At 42.2% G+C, this 22,797-nt stretch overlaps 1 protein-coding gene across 2 annotated transcripts in view; it reads right to left on the bottom strand.

Moving 5' to 3' along the window:
* ece2a (endothelin converting enzyme 2a) overlaps positions 1 to 22,797 on the bottom strand; it is a 465,220-nt gene that overhangs the window by 81,182 nt on the left and 361,241 nt on the right. The gene's annotated exons all lie outside the window — the stretch shown is intronic.

Genomic DNA, 22,797 nt, shown 5'->3' on the forward strand with positions numbered 1-22,797 from the left:
TTTCTACTAAACCCAAGTTTGGATTTCCTGGTTGTAAAGTTTGTGATAATCTCATATATTTATCTAATTCTGAGTACTTGAATAATATTACCACAAAGTCCTATTTTCCAGAGAAAAAATCCCAGAGTCTTCTCATTACTTGGATGCTTTAAGCTACATTGGTATCAGTTTGGTTGCCGGAATTGTAAATAGTCCTCTTGGTGGGATCATACAAATACTTTTGTAAACTCACTATAATTTCCTGGAATTTATATTTCATCTATCTGTGCTTCCCTCCATCCAGTTAACTTTTCTTATTACTGATGCACATTGTGCTGAACCATCCACTAAAAACTCAGATTGTCTGCTATATTCCATGGCCTACTGCCAGTTAATTTATATTCCCATTGCTTACCTCCATTCCTTGTTTTCATTCCTTCTAACATACCAATAATTCCTCCTATTCAGATCCCTCTGTTTGATTTGTGTGGTCCTTATTGTTAGATTCAATTTGGTATCATCTGCAGACTGGGCAACATTTTAGATACTGTAAACAGAACACCCCAGCATGTGAGCATTTATGAATGAACTCTTTTCATGTTGATGTTGCCATTCACAATCACTCTGCCTGTTTTGGTTGAGCCAATTTTCAATTACCGGCAAAGGCATGTCTCCTATTCGGTGGTTTCTTACCACATAAAATAATAAATTGTATGGCATTTGCTAAATTCAACATGCATTACTAGCATAGATGTAATTGTTTTGGGAACGAATAATTGCAGGTGCCAGCAAAAATGTTCAACCGTCTTTACAAAGGCTGTATGGGGCCCAAATAAGCGAAAATGTTATCACAAGATGTAAATGTGAGAAGGGTTTCTTTGTTTGGCACTTATAGGCACCATCCCCAGAGAACTAGAGAGACATTCTCAATAGGAGGCAGTGACCAGGATCAATGCTGCAAGATATCTGTGGGCACAGGAAGCTAACACGAGAGCAACAGATCTTAGTTGCTAAGACATTGCTACACAACAGTATCATAGTGAATAGCTGAAGCATTCATGCCATAAAATTTTAGTTGTCAACTTGCTATGTATAGATTTATTACCATTTATGCCAAACACTCAGGCAAATTTGCAGCTAATTCTTTGCTTACCATGCATACCTATGCTCCAGCATGGACACATTCAAGCTGCAATTTACAATGGTAGCTTGATACAACAGAGAATTAGATTGCACTATGCATTAATATTTAATTATATTACTATTTATGGAAGACAAAGTGAAAGTTTATTCTTACTTACCCTCTTAAATAATATGTGGAAACACCAAGCTCTTTAGAATAGATCAATGCTCTGAGTTTTTGTTGTGCCTAGTGATTTACTCGACATTAAGAGAAAGGATTTCCCAAATAAGAGGGAAAGTTTTGTTATAATAGACTGCTGGAATCAGCTTACAGTCCTAATACAAGAGGAAATATGGGTAAAACATGAAATAAATTGGAGAATAACCATAAGCATTTGAATTGTTTTGTTCTCATTGCTCTGTTATTTTTTGTCAAAGCTAGAAGCTTCTATATCTTCCATTTATTTCTTGTTTTTAGAATTATAAAAAAAATGTTCGGACAGCAATCTAGTACTTGTTTGCTATTGAGATGAAAACAGTCTAGTAACTACAAATTTGAAACTGCAATACAGAGTAATTTGGCTCAATGTTAAATTTAATTCACAGGAACAAATAGTCTATTTTGTGCATGATACGAACCATTACATAACAATACCTATAGAATAACGTAAAAGAGCTCTGGTCTTCTTTGGATTTTATAACAGAGAAACAGAGTTACCTCATAACTCAAGCGACAGTGCTGAATGAGATCGGGCAACATTACTAATTGAATCCAAATAATGGTCTACAGGTCTTCAGCAAGTATTTTGTTTGTGCTATACATATGGTAATTAACTAAAGTTTTAGGATATATATATTGATTTGAGATACAAAATACTTTTATCTGTATATTCTGGAGTGTTGTGCAACAATATATTTGTTCTTACACTCAAAGTCGCCACCATTAAATACGAAAAACATTTCATGATGCGTAATATACATCGCATTTCACTAACACCACCATAAAAACTACTATTGTGCCCAAAATGCACTGATAAATAAGGCTTGTGCAACTTCAACAGATCATACAGCACCGACAAAGTTTTTAATGCAATTACGGTGTAATGATTTTTTATCAGGTTAGTTCTATTGTGGAAATAACATAAATACTATTGATGATCTTAAAGTGAAGGGTCCCTGTACTTCTTTTCACTGGTGCTCCCTATGCTTGTGTAAATTAATTTACTCTTTATAGGAGCCAACTACACTTTGACCTTTAATAGCAGCAACATTTTTCTTCCCCTCTTTCCCTGAAAACAAAAGAAAAACACGGCTGTAGCCAAAGTGGGTGGAGTGTGTGTGTGTGTGTGTGTGTGTGTGGGGGGGGGGGGGGGGGGGGGAGAATCTATAGACCAATCCAGAGGGCAGCGAAATGTACATAGGGTCAGATAAATGAAGGACAAAATAAACATCTCTGTACAATAAAGTAAATTAGCACGGGCAAGGAAATTGTAATGTATATATTGTTATGGGCGAGGCTTTTCAGAACCCCAAAATGTATCATGGAGTTCAATCAACCTCTCCCTTTAATGGATTTGTTGCTTTTCCAAGCACACGGCTTTTCCCTAGGTGTGGGATTACAATTATGGACACGTGGGTTTTTAAACACAAAACACTGTTTATTCCATGAACTCAACTTAACATCTCAAATAAACATTGGATCTCTTAACACCCCTTACTTCAAAGATAACTCAGAAAATATTGCAACAGTAAATACTTCCTTAAAATGTTCCTTCAAACTTCCAACAGACTTAACACCTTTAAACAGTATCACATCAGGTTAAAGGATATATATAGATTCTGTAGAATGGCAGAGACTGTCGCAAACTGGCTTTCTACTTTTAAACTGCTCTCAGCAAAACCAGCCAGGCACTCTTTAGCTGCTCTCAGCAAAACCAAACTGCAAAACCTGCAGTTCTCTGGAAACACACAGGCACTGCTTTTAAACTGAAACTAAAAACCTGCAAAACACAGACTGCAAAATGGCTGACCGGTGCAGAGCTCCACCCACTCTCTGACATCACTGTTTTCTTCTTGGTACATGGCTTACACATCCATTTCTTAAAGGCACTCTTGCATGACATCTCCCCCCAAGAGAAAAAAACCATCAACTTCAAAATGGTTTTATTTTTCACTTTTGCACCATCCACTAAGAAATGCACACAGTAAATATACATTTTCATTTAAAGAAAACAACACAAGCAAACAGGTATAATAATATAGTCCATTTTTCTTTGTTCTTCTTTCTCCAGTCTCTTTGAACAAAGTCTCTGCACGATCCATCCATTCCTCTACTCCTCGGCATTTCTCTTCAGAATCAGATAATTTAGTTCAATCTGACCAGAGTCCCTTGCAATTCTCCAATACAGGAGCATTGATGATCACAGCTTTCAGGCAGTTAAATGCCTGTTTAAGTCCGTTGTCCATTGAAATTTTTGACGTTTCTTCAGCAATTCCATCAATGGAGTAATCACGCCACAAAACCTTTGCACAAAGGGTCGATCAAATTCATTCACGCTAAGAGATTGCATTATTTCCCTTCATCTTGAAGGTATCGGGAACTGTGCAAGGAAAGTGATTCGGGCTTCTCCAAATTCACTTTCGGCTAGGTTCATCACCAAACCCGCCTCCTGAAGTCGATCAAAGAACTCCATACGATGTTTTAAATGTTCTTTCCATGTCTGGAAGTTGAAAATAAAAGCAGAATTGTCCCACTTTCTCAGTGCAATCCTTCAAACATGGGATAGTATAAGAGTCCATTCTTGTAACTGCATTCACCTTTTGATAGTCCACACACAACCATTGGGTACCATCTGGTTTAGGTACCATCACTATGGGTGAGCTCCATTGGCTGCAACCCACTTCAATTATGCCATTTGTAAGCATTCTCTATCTCTCTGTTAATCTGTACCAATTTTAAAGGATTAAGTCTATATGGATGTTGTTTGATCGGAACAGCTTTTCCCACATCTACCTCATGTATAGCCATTTTAGTACTTCCCAATTTATCTCTACAAACTTGCCCATGTGATATCAATAACTCTTTCAGGTCAGTTCGTTTTTCCTCTGGAAGGTCACTTAACAATTCATCACACTTTTTAAGAACATCCTCATTTTCCAATTTAATTTGAGGTATGTCAAATTCACAGTCATCTGGATTTGGTTTGTCACTTTGAGTTAGAATCATTAAAACCTCCTTTTTCTCTCATTTCCTTTCAAAGTACCTTTTAAGCATATTCACATGACACACACGGTGAGTCTTCCTTCTATCTGGTGTTTTTACCACATAATTCACCTCACTTAATTTCCTTTCAATCTGATACGGTCCACAAAACCTAGCTTTTAAAGGCTCCCCTACCACTGGTAACAACACTAAAACTTTATCCCCACTGGCAAAACTACGAATTTTGGATGTCTTGTCCGCTACTCGTTTCATCACATTTTGTGCAACTTTCAAATGTTGTCCAGCCAATTCACCTGCTCTATTTAATCGTTCCCTAAAATTTGACACGTAATCCAATAGTGTAATTTCCGATTTCTCACCCACCAATTTCTCCTTAATCAATTTAAGTGGTCCTCTTACCTCATGACCAAAAATTAGTTCAAAAGGACTAAATTTGGTAGCCTCATTAGGTGCATCCCTAATTGCAAACAATACAAATGGAATTCCTTTATCCCAATCCTCTAGATAATCTTGACAATACGCCCTCAACATTGTCTTTAATGTCTGCCACCTTTCTAATGCTCCCTGCGATTCTGGATGGTACGCAGTTGATTTAAATTGTTTTATTCCTAAGCTATCCCTAACTTCTTTGAATAACTTTGAAGTAAAATTCGTTCCTTGATCTGATTGAATTTCTGTGGGTAGTCCATATCTAGTAAAGAATTAAGTAACTCCTCCATAATCCTTTTAGCTGTAATATGACGTACTGGAATGGCCTCTGTAAACCTAGTAGACACATCCATTACAGTCAATAGATATTGATTCCCACTTTTTGTTTTAGGAAGCGGTCCTACACAATTGATTAGGACCCCTTGTAAAAGGTTCCTCAAATGCTGGAATGGGTATTAAGGACGCTGGTTTTATCACTGCTTGAGGTTTCCCTATCACTTGACATGTGTGACATGATTGACAAAATTTAACTACATCATCTTTATGTAGTCCAGGCCAATAAAAATGTTTCTGGATTTTAGCTTGAGTTTTCCTTATTCCCAAATGACCCCCCACTGGTACCTCATGTGCAACTCGCAACACCTCCTTTCTATACCCTACCGGCAATACTACTGAATGAACTTCTGCACACTTTTCATCCGCCTGTATATGTACAGGTCTCCATTTTCTCATCAAGACATAATTTTTACGGTTATAACACTATGGTATACTCTCAGATTCCTCCTCCCTATATGCTTTCTGATATATCCGTTTTATTTCTACATCTTTCTGTTGTAACTCCACCAATTTTCCTGAACTAAAAATATCCCTCATCCTCCACCTGTTCTTGTTCTTTTTCAACCATCTGATCAAAAATCGTTTCTGATAATTGCACATCAACTTCACTCTTTGATTTCTCCTCTTGCCTTAACCGGTGACTTTGCGACCTCATTACTACACAATCCCGAATAATCCCAGGATATTCATCCTTCAACACTTCAGTTCTCTGATTTTCCACTGGCATATCAACCACAGTAGGCATCACTCCCACTTGCGATCCAGCTATATCATTACCCAAGATCAACTGTATTCCTGGACAAGATAGTTTCTCTATTACTCCTACTACAACTTTACCACTCTTCACTGGACTTTCCACCCTTACCTTATATAATGGAACGCTACTTCTCTCACCCTGAATTCCACATATCAAAGCCCTTATCCACCTATCAAAATTACTCTGTTTGAGCCTTTCAAACTCCATGTATGTTTGACCAAATTATTTCCTTAAATTTCTAAACCTTTGTCTGTAAGCTTCAGGCACTAGCTCTTACGCACTTGAGATGGATTTCTTCACCTCCTCATGCGTTCAAGATACCTCCTCCGGTAGTGATGCAAACACTTCACTAGCTCTACCTACCAACTTTGTATGAATCAGTAACACCCACATGCCCTGTGGCCATTTCATTTGTTTAGCTACCTTCTCAAATGAAATGAAAAAGGCTTCCACTTCCTTCTTGTCAAACCGTGGCAATGTTTGGACATATTTAAATAGATTCCCACTGTTGTGGGAAAAATCAACCACTTCAGGAGTCAGGCTTGCTGTGTTCAAATCAGTGCAGTTTTATTGTCACATGAAGCTTCTGGAGAAAACGTATGTACCCCGCGGTATGGTAGCCAGCCTTTCTCGTGGTTTGAATGGCAGTCATTGATTTTATACTTTGGGTTCACAATGGGCCCAGATACAAAATTATCACCTTGTTACCTTTAAACATTTTATAGATTGTACATCGCTATTTGTAAGGGTTTTACCATTTATACATGGTTATAGTTAGAGGTTTTACAGGTTACACGTAGCAGCAGGAAAGCAGTATCGATTATTCCTTTCTTTTAGGAAATGGCCCAAGACATTCGTATTAGCATATCATTTTGTACACCTTGGCTTAAGTCAGCTTTATTCAAGTGGTGTCCTGCATTTATGTATTTCTTAATCTTCCTGTCTGGCTCCCTTTGTCCTGGATCTGTTCCTATCTGTCCCACTGGCACCCCGCTGGGCTCCAGGCATCAGTTATGTCTGCGTTATTCTCTGTGTCTCCATCTTGTTTGTCAGGCAGCCATCTTCTGTGCCAAGTGCCCTTCTGAACCATTTCCCACTTCAACCCCTCCTTTTGGTCCGGGCTGTTGTCGCCCCAACAGCCCTGTAGACCAACACCACGGTACCTCTCATAGGTACAGGTCCGCAACTTCACGTCTTTCTCCGCATCTCCTGGAGTCCTCGGGCAATATTGTGGTTTCGTTAAGGGTGACACTGGCTCCTGACTCAACCTTTGTTACGGTACTACAGCATATTTTTAGACACCCAAAGCTAAGGCAGCACACCAGTGTGACCGATATGAACATGACCAGTCCGTGTATTAAATAGGATCCCCAGGTATTTCCCTCTAGCCAGCTACTTCCTTTTGTGGGTCCCTGTCTGAAGTTATCCAGTTGTTCCCTGATATTGTGAATGGCCGCTGTAATATTATAGGATTCGTCTATGACATGGGTTATACATTTATCTCCTATGATTGTACACACGCCCCCTTGTTGGGCTAACTGGTAGTCTACTGCATACAGTGTCTGTTGTGCATATAATCTGAGTTCAGCCATTTCTTGGTTGACAGCCTCTAGCGCTTTTGAGGTACTGTTTCCCAAGATTGTTAATCCACAAACAATTACATTTCTGTTCTTAGCACCAATCACTCCTGCTGCTCCCCCCCCCCCCCCCCCCCCCCAGAGATAGAGTCCCGAGGAACCCATACCCCAGGGATGATCCTAATGTGCCTGGGGTTTCCCAATCAGCGCAGAATTCCTTGCTGATAGCCCGGGTCACTCTTCTTCTCCGAATATGTCCCTTCTGAGGGCATGGTATGGTGAGTGGTCCTATGGTTCCCACTGCAAAAATGCCTGGGAGATCAAGTGTTTCTGTCGCATACGTTCCATTGAAGAGGATGACTTATCCCTCCTTTGCCCGGTAGCATGTAGTGTCCTGATTGAGTCTGCCTGTATTTCCAATTTCTCGGTTCCCCTGACTCCCCGTTTGATTCCACCACCTGGTAAGTATCAAACGGGTATGTCCATGTGGCTGAGCTTACGTGAGTCCCATTGCACTGCCCACACGAGCTGTCTTCCTGGGGTTATGTTCATGCATTTTAGTTCATTGCAGGTGCAAGTAAACTGTCCTTTATTAACCCGACAATGCTGGTGGATGCACTGCGTCTGTATGCAGGAATTATTTGTGGGGACCAGGGCATAGGCACGTCCCCATCCCTGCCCGGTGAAACAAAGCGGATAGCTTGCTGTATCTTGACCAGCTTTCCCTCCCTCCTTTTGGAGCTCCCCGCCCCAGAGTCGGTGGGATTTACAAGTTTCACACATCTCCCCTGTATCCCCTATTTATACTTTCCGATTTCTCCCTTGCAGGGTGCACCTGATGTATCAACTATATATAAATTGCTCGGGATCCACCCAGGGGTGGCTACAAATAGGGCTTCTACCGACTGTGCTAATGGGTAGCATACAGTTCGATTCCCGTGTAAGTTTATGTGGGCTTTGTAAAATAGATTATCCTCTAGCCCAGTCAAATTTACAGTCACGACAACGCAAAGTATCATAATCACACCCGTGGTTACACACATTTTTACAACGAGCAAGTATCAATTCTAACACTATAGTTTATAATCTGTCTGTATGCTTGGTTGCAGAACTGTTCTACACTTTCCGAGTACGCTAGTCCTTCGCTCGTGGTCTCCTCCTGTGTTTGGGGGAAAGCAATCGGATTAGTTCATGTTCGGGTTGATACAATTCTAGCTGGGTCCAGTGTTTCCATGTTCCCTTCCCTCTTATGTCAACACAGGCACAGGTGTCTCCACTAATTATGACTGCATATGGCCCATTCCATTTTGGGGCAAATCCTGGCTTAACAGGTAGTGTTTTTATTAGGACGCGACTTCCCGCTGCTGGGACATCAGGGAATATTTCAAGCTCCCTTTGTGTGTCTTTTTGTTCCTGATTGTCTTTTACGAATTTGCGCATCCCTTTTAGCTGGGTGCTCAGTTCCAAAACATATCTCCTGATTCTGTCTTTTAGCGGACCTACATCGGTCCCACCTGTTATGATGCTTTCTGGTAATTGCATCGCCCGTCCTGTCATTAGCTCATAAGGGGTTTGTCCGGTTTGTAGTAGCTCTTAGCCTCATTAGTATAGCGGGCAATACCTCTGTCCACATTTTTTCCAATATTTGCATGGCTTTAGCTAATGTATTCTTAAGTGTTCTATTCATACGTTCCACCATCCCAGAACTCTGTGGATGATAATTAATTTGTAGGGGCACTCCCCATCTAGGGATGAGTTCCTCTGCCAATATTCTGGCTACTGTGGTAGCAGAACAATTTCTGGTAGTGAATGCCAGGCTACGTCTCTTCCCATCCCTTTCCTCCACAATTCTCTTCCTGAGCTCATTATCATGGCCTCTCTATCCACATGCGAGAGCCCATGGTGTAATTCCAATAGGGTGTTCTGTATGCATTCTGGTGCTATCACCTTATCCTCTCGTCTCCAAACATTATCAGCCCCTTTGGCTGCATCCTGCGCTTCCCATCCCCCTCTTTCCTCACTTGGGGGGTTCTCCTGTAATTCCCTAATATCTATCTTCTTCTACTGGTTCTGTAGCTGCTATTGGTAGCTCGCTAATTGTTTTTTTTGTTCTAGAGCCAGTTGTGCTGCTGCATCAGCTGCTTGGTTTCCTTTTAAATTCAACCAATCCAGGTTGTTTCTTCCTGGCTTCTTCTGGTGCGCTTTAATTTTGATTACTGCGGCTTCTCGGGGTTTCTCACTGGCTTTTAATAGCGCCTTAATTCTTTGCTGATGTTTGATAGGGGTTCCGCCAGTGGTTATGAACCCTCTCCTTCCCCATGTCATGTAATCATGTATAATTCCAAATGCATATCGGCTATCCGTGTATATGTTCACGGTTTTTCCCTCCGATAACTCTAACTCTAGTGCCTGTGTGCGCGCCACTAGTTCAGCTACTTGCGCGGATTGACCTCCGTCAATCCTTCCTGACCTTATGGTTTCCAAGTGATTTGTAAGTTTCCCTATTTTAGTTTTCCGACCGTCCTGTCTTGGCCAAATCAATTCTCATTTTCCACAATCTATTAACTTTATATTCCTTCATTAAATCATTTCCCATTATTGTACCCTCGTTATTTTGGCATACATAGAATCTCATGGGTATATACAAATTATTTATTTATACTAATGTGGTTTCGCTCAGGGTAGGCAGGTGTTTTGTTCCCTCCTATCCTGGTTAGGCGAATCATTTTGTTTGTATGGGGTAAGGGTAGGTTGGTAGCAGATATGGACGCTCCTGTGTCCACTAGCATCTCACATTGTCTGCCCCCTACTAGTGCAGACACATAAATTCTTCCCCCCTTTTTACCCTTGTGAGTGGGGGCTGCAGACAGTCAGCCCTGCTGACCTTGGAGGTTCCATGATCCCTCCGGTTCTGTGGTGGTCCTGGGTCGGGTCGGGGGTCTCCCATGCTTCTCCCAACACACTGCCTCTAAGTGTCCATACTTATTACAGTGGCTGCAATGCTTCCCACTGTCTCCTGGTCTGTCTCCTTTCTGTGGGACCCCGCAATCCCTCGCATAGTGCCCTTGCCGGCCACAATTGTGGCAGGTCAGTTTCGGCTTGACCCAGTTCCCGTTACTGGGGTTGCTAATCTTTCTGGTCTTGCTCTTGTCATGATATTCAGATAAACATATCATGGTGCAAACACACATACACACTGATGGACAGATCAACGGACCAATCAACACACACACAACATCACAGCCAGTGAGAGCACACGCACTATAAAATGGGGAACACCACAGTTCCCGCTGATTCCAGCAGGAGACAGCTCAGGGCACAGAGCTCACAGCGTGCCACTCAGACATACACCATGTGCTGAGTGCCTCTCTAAGATAGTGTTAGGGCTGGGTCCACAGGTTAACTGGTGAAGTACGAACCACAGTCATAAGTTTACAGATGTTGTTATCAAGAGTAATAAAACAGTTGTACCATCTACAACCATGTTGGTTCGTCTGTATAGCGGAACACCCAACACGACATAGTACCAGGATTGGAACCCAGCAACTGTGAGACCTACCTACACATCTTCAGGGATCCGCCATCCTGCGCCATGGACACCATCAGCCCACCGCAGCCGCTCCAAATCGCTGGAAACCTCTGCGTCGAATGGAAGCTGTTTAAACAGCGCTTCCAGTTCTTCCTAGAAGCCACAGAAAGGGAGAATGCATCGGACACCAGGAAAATCGCCCTCCTCCTCGCCATGGCAGGGCAACACGCCATCCATATCTACAACTCCCTGGTGTTTGCGGAAGGTGAGGACAAGACGAAGTACAAGACGGTCCTTCTAAAACTAGAGCAACACTTCAGCGTCGAGGTGAACGAGAGCTTCGAGAGGTACCTCTTCCAGCAGCACCTGCAGGGTAAGGATGAGCCTTTTCAATCTTTCCTGACACACCTCCGTATCCTCGCGCAGTCCTGCAGCTATGAGGCCACCTCCGATTCCATGGTTTGGGACCAGATAGTTTTTGGGGTCACCTCGGGCACCCGACACCAGCAGCTCCTCAAAATTAAGAGCCTCACCCTAGCCACCGCCATCGAAGCCTGCGTCCTCCATGAAAATGCGACCAGCCGGTACTCCCAATTCCAGGTGGCCGAATCGGCACGGCAGGGGTCCTACGAGGCCGAGCGGGTCCAGTCGATCGAGTTCCTCTCGGCCCGGACGAGGGCGGCCATTTCGCACGCTTTCCGCAGCCTCCCGCGCTTGTACGCGCCAAAAGTGACGTTGATGCAGAGGGACGTGATGCGCAGGCGCGCTCTACGCAGGACATAACTGCGCATGCGCGGTGGCGTAATGTACGCCGTGACATCACGACGTGCGGCAACTGTGGATCTGCACATTTAAAGCGGCAATGTCGAGCAAAGAATCGACAATGCCTCCGCTGTGGCAAGATGGGACACTACGCTGCCTGCTGTCGAGCAGCTCAACCTGCCAACGCTCCCCAATACCGCCAGCCTCGCAGGGACGTGCGGGCCATTCAGCCTCCATACACTGAGTCATACCCTGAGAATGTACAGACCGGTGATACCGACGACCGGGAAGCCTTCCGCGTTGCGGTCATTGGCAGGAATCGGATGTCCCCAAGTAGGACCCACCAGCCGATGCCAGTGAACAGCGTTAATCCGGGTGATGAATGGTGTGCCACCCTAACGGTCAACCCGAATTCGTCGCCCACCTACTCGGCTGGACTTATGAGCCTATTTGCACATTGGACTCACTAAAGTGTTATGCCACAATATTAATGTGTTTCTCTTTTTGTCGTTACAGGAGTTCGTTTTCGATGTTCGATGATTGCACTTGTTTTCTTTATGGTACAACCTCGTTGCTATGTTGCACCTGACACCTTCCTATGTATATAGTTTAGCCTCATGTACATGTTGTAGATATTGCACACACATATTCAGCTGCACTCAGTACACACCAATATTTATTACCACATAGGCACATATTCTTGTAAAAAGGGGGATGTCATGATATTCAGATAAACATATCATGCTGCAAACACACATACACACTGATCGTCAGATCAACGGACCAATCAACACACGCAACATCACAGCCAATCACCAGTGAGAACACACGCAATATAAAACGGGGAACACCACAGTTCCCGCTGATTCCAGCAGGAGACAGCTCAGGGCACAGAGCTCACAGCGTGCCACTCAGACATACACCATGTGCTGAGTGCCTCTCTAAGGTAGTGTTAGGGCTAGGTCCACAGGTTAACGGGTAAATTACGAACCACAGTCATAAGTTTACAGATGTTGTTATCAAGAGTAATGAAACAGTTGTACCAGCTACAACCGTGTTGGTTCGTCTGTATAGCGGAACACCCAGCATGACAGCTCTGACCTGGGATGTCTCCTCTACCTGTACATCGCTAGCCCACTCTACCAACTCGTCGTAATCCTGGGACATAATCACTCCCATTTTTAGGATATTCTGGTTGGCACTAGAGAGTCCATCTTTAAAAGCTTGGATGAACGCCCGATCCCCACGGCATGGGTTCCCTTGCTCTGAGCACTCTTGGTACAATCGTTCCCCATATTCAGAAGCTCCTTCCCCTTTCTGCTGTCTTGTGGTAGTGATCTTGCTCCAGTTAGTGGGAGCGTTCCCTAACACTCTCTGGATTTCCGTTTTAAATCGGGCGAAGGGGTCCTGCTGTGCATCTATCTCTGCTGTTAAAGCGACGGTAAGTGTCCACCGTCCCCCGTTATAATCCTGGGCTGCAGGAGTGGCGGGTCCGCCAGCTACCTGCCTCCACTTATCTGCTGGACAGGCTGCCCTGACCAGCTGGTGTACGTCTCTTCGGTGTAACTGGTGTCCTACCCAGATTGTGTCTAATTCTTCCCAGAATTTGGTGTTTGCGCTTATAGGTTGTAATTTGTCCAGAAAAGCCATTATCTGCTGTCTCTCACCTGGGGTAAAGGGTTTATAATTCGCTTTTGGCTGCTCATCTGTTCCCCCTCGGGTTACTGCCGCTAAATTGTATTCTAACGCACCCCACCCTGCCGGAGGGGCGGTTTGCCCCTGCTGTGTGGGCTCCTAAGGGGGTAGGGGATCGGTTTCCCCCCCCCCCCCCCTTCCTTGTTGTTCTCTCAACACGTGGTTGTGTTTCTCCAGTTCCCTTACTCTAGATTCTAATTCCCTGATCTTCTCTTTGTCTTACTTCCACTTTTCAGTAGAGGTGCCTACTTGTTCAATTAGTCCTGCTAATTGATGAACTAACATTATCCCCATCTTTTTAGTCTTGTTTCTCTTCTCTTTGTCTATCCAACCCCTCTGTTGTTCTAAGGTCTGGGAAGTGTCCCAGCCCACCTTCTTCTTTTTTTTATCAACGCTAGTCTGTCTGTCATATATATATGTCTCGATAAAAGAACCTGCAGATCCCCTTTTTATATCATTGCCTGCCATCTCGCAGACTTCAATACCCCCGGTTACTATGAGTAAAGTGTGCTCTCTACTGGAGGGACTTCACTACCCCCAGCCACTATTACTACCCTAGCACTGTCTGTACGGCCGCAGCTGTCTCCTAGCAAAGTGTACTCTCTACTGAAGGGACTTCACTACCCCCCAGCCACTATTACTATTCCAGCGGCGCGCTATCGCTGCCGTCTCTCAGGGTTTGACTTATACTCACGGTGTCCACTATTACCACCTCGGCAACGTGCTTCTCCACCGGAGTTCGGCTCTAGATCAGAGTTGATCAGCTCCTTTTCTGCACCGCTAATAAGACATTTGACAGCCCAGAACCCAACTTATGCTCTACTTTCATACAAGAATTCTGCGTTTGTTCGCCACTACAGAGTTCAGGGTTAGCCGATTTCTGCCACTTGTGCTTCACAATCCTTAGTGCCTTTGGTGCCTCAATACCCACTTCAAATCCTGACCATCGCATGGGAGATTCCTCCTCTTGACAGCCAGTCTAAGGCTGGGCATTTGGGGCAGCACTACCTTGTCCGTTTGTTGATCAGCACAAGCCACAAATCCTAAATACTATCAGCAGTTCGAACCAAACCTGATCTATTATCATGTCACTATACAGTCAAGACTTATATCACTATGCTTATCACTATAGGTACCTTATTTTAAACTGCACCTTTTGACCTGTCTGACTCCTGCAGATTCGAAACGATCTTTACCCCGGCTTTCCGATTGAGGCCTTCGATCGGAACTCACCAGAAGTAAGATCCTGCCGACTACGCCAATATGTTATGGGAAAAATCAACCACTTCAGGAGTCCGACTTGCTGTGTTCAAATCAGTGCAGTTTTATTGTTACACGAAGCTTCGGGAGAAAGCGTACGTACCCCGCGGTACGGAAGCCAGCCTTTCTCGTGGTTTGAATGGCAGTCATTCATTTTATACTTTGGGTTCACAATGGGCCCAGATACAAAACAATTATCACCTTGTTATCTTTAAACATTTTATAGATTGTACATTGCTATTTGTAAGCGTTTTGCCATTTACACATAGTTATAGTTAAAGAGGTTTTACAGGTTATAGGTAGCAGCAGGAAAGCTGTATCGATTGTCCCTTTCTTTTGGGAAATGGCCCAAGACATTCGTATTAGCATATCATTGTGTACACCTTGGCTGAAGTCAGCTTTATTCAAGTGGTGCCCTGCATTTATGTATTTCTTAATCTTCCTGTCTGGCTCCCTTTGTCCTGGATCTGTTCCTATCTGTCCCACTGGCACCCCGCTGGGCTCCAGGCATCAGTTATGTCTGCGTTATTCTGTGTCTCCATCTTGTGTGTCAGGCAGCCATCTTCTGTGCCAAGTGCCCTTCTGAACCATTTCCCACTTCACCACCAATCCTTCGACTATGACGCTCTTTCTCACTATCCTCATCACCATCATCCAACTGTACGTTGCCCTTTACTTCTGCCAATTTTAACTGATTGTCATATTTCATGGCCATTTTCTGAAGTTCAAACTCCCTCTCTTTATCTTTTTGTTCTGCTAGGCCTATTCTTTCTTTTCTTTTTCCTCGCTCTCTCTTTCTCTTTTTTTTTTCCCCTCTCTCTCTCTCTCTTTCTCTTTCCTCTCTCTCACTCTCGTATTCCAGCCGCTTTAATTATTTCTGATGTTCCATTTGTTTAATCTGCAACTGAATTTTTGCCATTTCCAATGAGTCAAACTCTATCTCAGGCAACATTAAATGCTTAACCACCGCCATAATTACCTCACCTTTTCCCATTTTATCAGGTAAGGTTAACTGCAATGTTTTTGCCAAATCTAACAGTCTACGTTTAGTTTCTGGCCATAAAGTACTACGTGTGACATTCTCCACCCCCAAAAACTTCTGAAAGAGCCATTGTTCACAACACTCTCCCCGCTTAAACTAAAATACCACACCGGAAAAGCAACAATCCTTCACTGTCTTTAAGTTCACAAAAGCTAATCCAATAGATAGACTTTTATCCCCTTCGGGCCCCCAATTGTTATGGGCGAGGCTTTACAGAACCCCAAAATGTATCATGGAGTTCAACCAACCTCTCCCTTTAATGGGTTTGTTGCTTTTCCGAGCACACGGGTTTTCCCTAGGTGTGGGATTACAATTATGGACACGTGGGTTTTTAAACACAAAACACTGTTTATTCCATGAACTCAACTTAACATCTCAAATAAACATTGTATCTCTTAACACCCCTTACTTCAAAGATAACTCAGAAAATATTGCAACAGTAAAATGTTCCTTCAAACTCCCAAGACTTTAAACAGAATCACATCAGGTTAAAGGATATATATAGTTTCTGTAGCATGGCAGAGACTGTCGGAAACTGGCTTTCTACTTTTAAACTGCTCTCAACAAAACTAGCCAGGTACTTTTTAGCTGCTCTCGGCAAAACCAAACTGCAAAACTTGCAGTCCTCTGGAAACACACAGGCACTGCTTTTAAACTGAAACTAAAAACCTGCAAAACACAGACTGCAAAATGGCTGACCTGAGCTGAGCTCCACCCACTCTGACATCACTGTTTTCTTCAAGGTACATGGCTTACACATCCATTTCTTAAAGGCACTCTTGCAAGACAATATATACAACGGTTTACAAATATGAGAAATGCCAATAATAGATTTTTTAAAGAAAATGTCTTCAATAGCAGTAACCCATCTTCACCAATAGCAATTTCACTGATTTTCAGTCGAAGTAATGACCCTGATTTATACCTAAGCTCTGGAATCCCACTCCTCCACAAACCTCTCCACCTCCCTTTCCTCCTTTTGAGATGTTCCTTAAACCTACCTTCATCTGCCCTTTGACTCGGTGTCAAACTCAATTCAATAACTTCTGTGAAGTATCTTGGGATGTTTTACCATGTTAAAAGTTGTTGTTGAAGCACCTTGAAATATTTTGATTTGCTAAGGCACTTAACATCAATACCAAGGGAGCATACTGTATAATAATACATCTTTTATGTCTGACATATGTACTCCTGTGGTCCTCCATGTGATTTGTTGTCAAACTCTAAGCAGCTTTGTGCTCTCCACATATGCACACACTGAAAACTGATTGAGACTACCCAAACTTAATTCTCGTGGGATCCGTACAAATGTCAGAAAGAAAATTCTATCTCGACAGTCTGGGCTATATTTAAACCCAGGTTCCAGAACTGAAAGAGTTGCCTTCTAACTCCCAGCAGGCCAGTGCCAGAGCATATTTGATTGGATATAATACTGCAATTTAAAACAAAATTTAATTCAAATTATATGAGATTAGATATGTGAAACAATAAAAATTCAGGCAATAAATGAATACAAGGAGGAGGAAATTTCACACCAACTGGGGAAGGAAAGACTAAATCAAAAGTAAAGGAAAGTAGGACCATGAAGGAGTTAAATACTGTTATCAAATATAATGTGCTCCAGCCACCATGCCAAGAACACTGGCTGATTGAGTGGATAAATCCTGCCCTAATTCACTAAGCTTAAGATTTATATCACTGCATAAAAGTTCACATCTCTCCCCTCCCTCAGTTTTTAACTGGTTGACATCAGTAAAATATTATTTTTTGTGGTGGAATAGAAATAGAATATTCATTATATCAGAAACATAGTTTTGGATAACATAATCCTTTTCAATACTAAAACAGTTCTTGGTGTCTCCTACTGAGTAATCAACAGTATGCAAATAGTTTGAGGGCATATGCTGGTGAGCATCACGAAATTCCAGGGTACTTTCAACGTTTTTAGACCGCTTTTTAACAGATTATTACATTTAAGATTGTTCTTTATTAAATGCTGTCATGAGGATGCACTGACTCCATGTGAATTTTACAACCAGAAAAATTACATTGAAGTATATGATGCAATTGTTAAACAAATCATAAGCCATATCTCAGATTTTGGCCTGTCTGTGAATGCAGTAACCAAATTATGCCAATATTGCTTCACTTTTTCAGTAATTAAATAGCCCATGTATTGGCAGAGTGACAAAAATGATTGATCTAAATTGACTGTGAAATGTACTATTTTTCTACTGCAATCCAAAATACATCATCCTCTTACACTATTGTTCCCTGGATTCACTATACAGGAGTAGCAAATATTCAGTGGGATACTGCAGAGTAAGTAAGGTCATTTATACTATAATTAGTTACACCAGGTATATCTCAGCGGAGTGCCATTGTCATGTAGGTCTTTGCCACTGTTTGGAAACAGGCAGGATTTTTGTTTACATTGTATGATGATCGGGTCTGTTTGGTTTTTGTAGATCTTTAGGGTGCGATGCTATTGCTAACAGTTTCATACTTGCAATGCATGCAAACCAGTCTCAGTCTGGAACAAAATATGCAGTGGCAGGACACTTCATTTCAGACTTACACTTGCGGAAAGAAAAAATGTAGCCAGATTAATGCTGAAGCCTCATTTCTAAAGTGGATTTGGGTATGAATCTATCCTTATTCTTTTTTTAAAAAAATATATTTTATTCAATTTTGTGGCCAAACATAACCGTACACAGTTTTTCTTTTGAACAACAACAAAGCAATATAAATAACCGTGGCCAATTTTAAACAAATAAATAAATAATATATAAACAAAAACAAAAAACAAAACCAAGTGGCAACTGCCTTGTCAAAAATAGTTACTCTCCAAAGATACAATCCAATATACATTACCTATAACAAGTGTCTATACATATACAATGACATCCCTGAGAGTCCGTCCGGTTCCTCCCCTCCCCTCCCCCCTGGGTTGCTGCTGTTGTCTTCTTCTTTTCCATTGCCTCTATCTTTCTGTGAGGTAGTCGACGAACGGTTGCCACCCCCTGTTGAACCCTTGAGCCGAACCTCTTAATACGAACTTGATCCGTTCTAACTTTATAAACCCTGCCATGTCGTTTATCCAGGTCTCCACACCCGGGGGGTTTGGCTTCCTTCCACATTAACAATATCCTGCGCCGGGCTACTAGGGACACAAAGGCCAAAACATCAGCCTCTCTCGCCTCCTGCACTCCCGGCTCTTCTGCAACCCCGAATATAGCCAACCCCCAGCTTGGTTCGACCCGGACCCCCACCACCTTCGAAAGCACCTTTGCCACCCCCACCCAGAACCCCTGTAGTGCCGGGCATGACCAGAACATGTGGGTGTGATTCACTGGGCTTCTCGAGCATCTCCCACACCTATCCTCTACCCCAGAAAATCTACTGAGCCGTGCTCCAGTCAAATGCGCCCTGTGTAGAACCTTGAATTGTATCAGGCTTGGCCTGGCACACGAGGATGATGAGTTTACCCTACGTAGGGCATCTGCCCACAGCCCCTCCTCAATCTCCACCTCTATCCTTATTCTTAATCTCTTACCTGTCAGACATGAATAAATGAAGAGCAAAACATATCAAAAAGCATTTAGTCACATTTCAATGTAGCAGATTATAATTTAAATATATTCGACATGCATGCAGGAGGAAACCTCAATATTTTCACTTGCTAACAATGGTTCTGTTGTGAAACTTAAATCTGAACTTAGTCTAATAACTGTTCTTTGATGATCCTAGCCAAAACTAATTCAAACTAAAAAGTTGCTCAAATGGAAACACTTTGAGGTAATATACTAAATAGAAAGATTTGTCCAATTTGTGTATCTTGAATTAATTTTGTCCCGTCGTTAAAATGTTTCTTTCTACAAGCATAGTTATTTTACAACAGATGGTGAGCAAATGACTATTGCCTGGAACAGAAAGTAGGTGTACGTTTAATGTTTTTTTAAGAGCTAGTGATTTGCCTGTTAAAAATTTAATTGCGGACATTCAACCTTTGACAATACTAGTCACTTACACAGCTATTGTAATAGATTGCACCCATAAAGCAATCCACCACTTTTACCTGTAGAATACCTGAACTGATTATGCTGACACATTATGGATTATGCCCACGACACAACTGAGAACAAACACTGATACCAATCAATCCAGTCAAAACGGTAATTAACAAGAACTGCGGTTTTAATCGGCTAGAATGTGCTCACCAGTTGCTTCTCCCGCACTGAGAGGCTGTCCCGGATCGATGGGTTATATACCTTCTCAGAGGGGCGGAGCCACAGGCGGAGCCAACAACAACATCAACACCACAACAGTAACAGTGAGTAAATACAATAACATATACAACAGCCATACGTGGCTCACCACAAACACGACCTCGGATAACAATGATTTGTCACTTCAACTATTCAACTATGTATCATATTCACTATTAGACCACCAGAGAGCATATGGATGCACTGCTCCCATGATACGGTAACATCCTCTTTAATAAGCAACCAAGGGTGTAAGGATTATTTTGTGCACACCCTCACTGACAAAGTAGCTGGCATCTCAAACTTAACAATTCAGTTTGGGTACTGATTTACATTTGGCTCCTTAGTTCTGCTTTCAGTCCTCTCTTCAAATAGAGAATGTGTAACAAATATATTATCAAAATCCTATCACCCTTTTGAGTACTGAATATCTCTGGTATTTTCTTATGATCGAGAGGATGAAGCATAAAAAATGCATTGCGCTTGCAGAATATTGTAATCTGGAACCAAGATTCTATGTTTAATAAATCTAAATAAGTTTTAAAAAATCAAAATGTATCATTTTAATTTACAATCAGGTAGACTCAAATAACTCATGTTATTAATTATCATGGGTTTCCTCCGGGTGCTCCGGTTTCCTCCCACAGTCCAAAGATGTGCAGGTTAGGTGGATTGGCCATGATAAATTGCCCTTAGTGTCCAAAATTGCCCTTAGTGTTGGGTGGGGTTACTGGGTTATGGGGATAGGGTGGAGGTGTTGACCTTGGGTAGGGTGCTCTTTCCAAGAGCCGGTGCAGACTCGATGGGCCGAATGCCCTCCTGCTGCACTGTAAATTCTATGGTAAAACATTTGAAAATTGGACAATTAAAAATGTATTTTAAAAAGGCATGAGCTTTATTTGGAGTCTATTTATGACATATTGGTGTTCAATCATGCTGTGGAATAAAACATGCAATATTAACAAGACCACAGATATCAAATTCAGTCAGCAACCTGAAACGTGAAATACTCTACCCTGTGTGTAACTTATCATCAAATGCCAGCAGCTATGCTATTAGAGAAAACAGAGGTTTGCAAATGTGCATCTGTCTGTATGTGTACTGAGCACAATTACTCAAATACAGCTTGAGCTAGATTCATAAAACTTTCAATGATTGCCTTTTTAGCCAGTGGCACTTTTGGGATTGATCATAGAATCCTGGCAGTTAATAGTTTCCATGGCAATACCCAGATGATCTATCAAGCCTAATCTTCATTACTGGCAACCATGCAATATAGGTTGAATATGATTTTACTCCCCCAAGTTTCCTACTCTGAAATGAAGTCATTTTACACAGGGAAAATAAAAACAATTGGCGTAGGGAATATTGCTGATTGCTACAATAAAATAGACAATTAAATTTGGCAGGATTGGTATCAGATAAAAAAAATCTATACTGTACAATCTGCAAATTGCCATTATTTTGTAGCTGATAAACAAGATTAGCATAAAAACCTACAGCTAAATTTTAAAGAAGACTGACTACATTTCACAGGTGGATTGTACAGAAACATTCGCAGCAAGATTTTTCTCAGTGGATAATGAGAAACATGAGTTTTTTCAACCTCACAAAAGTTATAATTGGTACAACATGGAACAGGAATGTATGGGGGGCTGTTCCAAAAACCACCGCGCCATCCCAATCTTGTAAATCTGAACCATTTCAACATTCTTATTGATCCCCCTGGCCTCTTGCCTTCAGTCTTTTCAACATGATTTCACTCATCTCGGCTTCCCTACTTCCTTTATAAAGAATTCACATTGATATAGTGCCTTCAAAATTTGATGTGGCATTTTTTATATCTAGTTGAACAAATATGCATAAACCACTAGTTAGGCCACAGCTAGGAAACTGTGTACAGTACTGGTAATTGCATTATAGGAAGGGTGTGATCAGATTAGAGAGAGCAGGAATTAAGAATTTTAGGTTTGGGGAAAGACTAGATATGTGGGGGTTGTTTCCTTTGGAACAGAGGAGACTGAGGGGAGATTTAATTGAGGCATGTAAAATGTGAGTGACCTGGACATCCCTGGCTCTAAGCCAGAAGCTCTGGCTGGAGTTCCAACCCAGAACTCAATTGCCAAGGAAGTGCATTTATAATGTGGCCAAAACAGGTTGAGTATCAAGCTACAAATCCTTCCAATACACACCAATGTGCAGGAAGAATAGGAGAGATTCCTGTCAGCCATTTGAGGGGTAGAATGTTGGAGCTTCTACCATCTCTATCCGGAGCTCCAGATTACAATGTGAGGGAGATTTTAGGAAATTGGGTCCAGAAATTAGATCCCAATGTAGCAGGCAATTTAGGGGTTAAACAGACTGAGGGAAAAATGAGCCTGCTTGCAGAGTCAGAGGTCACATTGTCCCACTCAGACTTAAACTCATTAGTGGAAATTAGTGGCTGCCTCACAGGATGCCTCTGGTCCATTGCTCTTCAGGACACTCCTGTCTGACCAGCTCTTAGCCCATTACAAATGTCAATTGCCGCATTGCTGGCACAAACTGGTAGATCTGGTCGGCCGCCCAAAATGGCCACCGCACTGAGACCATGTTTCATCTTTGACTGTGTCACAGTGCTTATGGCGCTGGCGTCTTCGTCCACATTGGTGCCAAAATTTTCAGATTGAGCGTGCTAATCTGCTGTGCAACTAGCTTGCAGGCATGACAAATATTGACAGCTTTTTCCAGTTGAAGTTCATCTTCCCTTAATATTCTCCCATGTACCTTGTCATTTGATATTCACGAACACTATCTGATAGCGAATCATCAACAAATT

This window comes from Scyliorhinus torazame, chromosome 14 (assembly GCF_047496885.1).
Source record: "Scyliorhinus torazame isolate Kashiwa2021f chromosome 14, sScyTor2.1, whole genome shotgun sequence".
NCBI lineage: Eukaryota > Metazoa > Chordata > Chondrichthyes > Carcharhiniformes > Scyliorhinidae > Scyliorhinus > Scyliorhinus torazame.